This window comes from Pteropus medius, unplaced genomic scaffold (assembly GCF_902729225.1).
Source record: "Pteropus medius unplaced genomic scaffold, Ma_sr-lr_union100, whole genome shotgun sequence".
In the NCBI taxonomy this organism is placed as follows: Eukaryota; Metazoa; Chordata; class Mammalia; order Chiroptera; family Pteropodidae; genus Pteropus; species Pteropus medius.
The window spans coordinates 13,070,243-13,074,406 of NW_024352787.1; the positions used below are offsets into that span (position 1 = coordinate 13,070,243).

Genomic DNA, 4,164 nt, shown 5'->3' on the forward strand with positions numbered 1-4,164 from the left:
CCAATCAGGGAGCCCCGAAATATATAAAGCAATTACTAACAGAACTAAAAGGAGAAACAGACCAAAACACTATCATAGTAGGGGACCTAAATATCTCAATGTCGGAGATGGACAGATCATTGGAACAGAAAATCATTAAGGAAATAACATCCTTAAATGACACATTAGACCAACTGGACATAATTGACATTTACAGAGCCTTCCATGGCAAAACAGCTACTTATACATTCTTCTCTAGTGCACATGGAACATTCTCAAGAATCGACCACATACTGGGACACAGAAATAGCCTCAACAAATATAAGAGGGTTCAAATCATACCAACTGTATTCTCTGATCATAATGCTTTGGAACTAGAGATCAACTACAAAAAGAAAACGGGAAGAACCACAAATACATGGAGATTAAACAACTTGCTACTGAATAATAACTGGTCAGAGAAGAAATGAAAAGAAAGATCAAGAGATATGTAGAAACAAATGATAATGATAGTACAACATATCAAAACTTTTGGGACACAGCAAAAGCAGTCATAAGAGAAAAGTTCATATCATTACAGGCCTATCTCCAAAAACTAGAACAAGCCCAAATAAACAACCTAACGCTTCATCTTAAAAAACTAGAAAAAGAAGAATAAATGAAGCCTAATGTCAGCAGAAGGAAAAAAAATCATCAAAATTAGAGCAGGAATAAATGAAATTGAAAACAAAAATCACCAAAAAATAAATAAATAAATAAATAAATAAATAGAAAAAATAAATGCAACAAAGAGCTGGTTCTTTGAGAAAGTTAATAAAATTGACAAACCCCTGGCTAGACTCACTAAAGAAAAAAGAAGGACACAAATAAACAAAATCAGGGATGAAAGAGGAAATTATGACTGACATTGCAGAAATACAAAGGATCATGCAAGAATACTATGAATAAGTATATATAACACCAAATTTAATAACCAAGAAGAAATTTAATAACCAGTACTTAGAAAAATACAACCTTCGTGCACTGAATTAAGAAGAACTGAAAAATCTAAATAGACTCATCAGCAGTATGGAAGTTGAAACAATCATCAAAAACCTACCGAAAAGTAAAAGTCCAGAACCAGAAGGCTTTACCACTGAATTCTACCGAACATTCAAAGAAGATTTAATACCTATTCTCCTCAAACTCTTCCAAAAAATCAAAGAGAAGGCAATACTTCACAACACATTTTATGAGGCCAATATTACTCTGATACCAAAACCTGGTAAAGATAACACACAAAAAAGAACACTACAGACCAATATCTCTTATGAACACAGATGCAAAAATCCTAAATAAGATATTAACAAACCAATCACAGCAACATATTAAAAAGATTATGTACCATGATCAAGTGGGCTTCATCCCAGGGGCACAAGGATGGTTCAACATATGCAAATCGATTAATGTGATACACCACATAAGCAAATTAAAAAATAAGAATCATATGATCATATCAACAGATGCAGAAAAAGCCTTCGACAAGATACAGCATCCATTTATGATCAAAACACTTAACAAAATCAGTACAGAAGGAAAGTACCTTAATAAAATAAAGGCCGTATATGACAAACCCTCAGCCAACATTATACTGAACAGTCAAAAATTAAAAACCTTCCCTCTAAGATCAGAAACAAGACAAGGCTGTCCATTATCGCCACTCTTATTCAATCTAACATTGGATGTCCTAGTGTGTGCAATCAGACAAGAGAAAGATATAAAAGGATTCCAAATAGAATATGAAGATTTCAAACTGTCACTATTTGTGGATGATTCTCTATATAGAAAACCCTAAAGACTCCACAAGAACACTACTAGAAACAATAAGCAAATACGGTAAAATCTCTGGATACAAAATCAATGTTCAAAAATCTATAGTGTTCCTATACTCTAATTATGAAATGTCATTGAAGGAAGTAGAAAAAATAATTCCTTTTGCAATTGCAACAAAAAGAATAAAATATCTAGGAATAAATTTAACGAAACATATGAAGGACCTATATAATGAAAAGTACAAGACTGTATTAAAAGAAATCAAGGAAGATACAAAGAAATGGAAAGATATTTCGTGTTCTTGGATTGGAAGAATCAACAGTTAAAATGACCATATTACCTAAAGCATTATACAGATTTAATGCAATCCCCATCAACACCCCATCGGCATTTTTTAAAGAAATAGAACCAAAAAGTCATCAGATTTGTATGGAAGTACGAAAGACCCCGAATTGCCAAAGCTGTCTCGAGAAAAAAGAATGAGGCTGGAGGCATCACTCGGCTCGACTTCAAATTATACTACAAAGCAACAATAATCAAAATGGCATGGTATTGGCAGAAAAACAGACACACAGACCAGTGAAACAGAACCAAGAGTCCAGAAGTAAACCCATATTTATATGGGCAAATAATTTTCAACAAAAAAGCCAAAAACATACAGTATAGAAAGGAAAGCCTCTTCAATAAATAGTGCTGGGAAAACTGAAAAGCCCCCTGCAAAAGAATGAAACTAGACTGTTGTCTATCACCACACACCAAAATCAACTCAGAATGAATTAAGAACCTGAAACAATAAAATGCATAGAAGAAAACATAGGAACTAAACTCAAGGACCTTGGACTTAAAGAAGATTTTATGTATTTGACCTCAAAAGCAAAGGAAGTAAAAGCTAACATAAATGAATGGGACTACATCAAACTAAAAAGCTTCTGCTCAGTTAGAGAAACCATCAACAAGGTAAAGAGACAGCCATTTGAATGGGGAAATACATTTGCAAGCAACACCTGTGATAAAGGCCTAATATCCAAAATATACAAAAACTCATACAACTCAATAACAATTAAAAAGCAAATGATGCAATCAAAAAATGGGCAGAAGACCTGAACAGACACTTCTCCCTAGAGGACATACGAATGGCCAATAAATATTTGAAAAGATGCTAAATATTGCTAGCTATTTGGGAAATGCAAATCAAAACCACACTGAGGTACCATCTCACACCTGTTAGAATAGCTATAATCAACAGGACAACTAATAACAAATGCTGGAGAGGATGCAGAGAAAAAGGAACCCTCAGACACTGCTGGTGAGACTACAAATTGGTACAGCCACTATGGAAAACAGTATGGAGGTTCCTCAAAAAACTAAGAATTGATCTACCATATGATCCAGCAATCCCTCTACTGGGTATTTACCTCAAAGACTTGAAAACTCATATCCAAAAAGATATTTGCACACTAATGTTCATAGCAGCATTATTCACAGTGGCCAGGACATGGAAGCAACTGAAGTGTCCTATGATAGATGATTGGCTAAAGAAGCCGTGGTACATATATACAATGGAATATTACTCAGCCATAAGAAGAGATGAAATACGGCTTCTACAGCCATGCCACCTTGAATGTGTCCAATCTCGTCTGATTTCAGAAGCTAAGCAGGTTGGGCCTGGTTAGTACTTGGATGGGAGACCACCTAGGAATACCAGGTGCTGTAGGTGTTAAAAAAAAAAATGGAATACTGCCATTTGCGACAACATGGATAGACCTCGAGATAATCATGCTAAGCGAAATAAGCCAGACAGAAAAAGTTGAAAATCACATGATATCACTTATATTTGGGATATAAACCTAAAAGCAACAAATGAATAGTACAAACAGAGACTCATGGACATGGAATATATACTAGTGGTTATCAGAGGGTAAGGGGTAGGGGAAGAGGGAGGAGGTAGACAGGATAAAGGGGGTCAATTATAGGGGGATAGGGGTAGGGTGAAGTGGGTAAAGGGGATCAAATATAAGATAGCTGAAGGAAACTGGACCTCGGTGGTAAATATACAATAGAATATACAGATGTCTAATTATAATGTACACCTGAAAATTATATAATTGTATTAACCAATGTTACCCCAATAATCTTAATTTAAAAAAAAGTTAAAGACAAGGAGAGAATCTGAAAAGCAGCATGAGAAAAACAACTTTTTACGTAGAAGGGAACTTGCATAAGGCTACCAGTAGATTTTTCAGCAGAAATTTTGCAGGCCAGAAGAGAGTGGTATGATATATTCCAAGTGTTGAAAGTAAAAAAACTACCAACTAAGAATACACTACCTACCAAAGTTGTCCTTCAGAACTGAAGGAGAGATAGTGTTTTCTA

At 34.8% G+C, this 4,164-nt stretch overlaps 1 pseudogene; it reads left to right on the top strand.

Annotated features, from left to right (window-relative positions):
* Positions 1 to 3,390: 3,390 nt before the first annotated feature.
* On the top strand, positions 3,391 to 3,508 carry LOC120591998 (uncharacterized; annotated as a pseudogene).
* Positions 3,509 to 4,164: the final 656 nt, after the last annotated feature.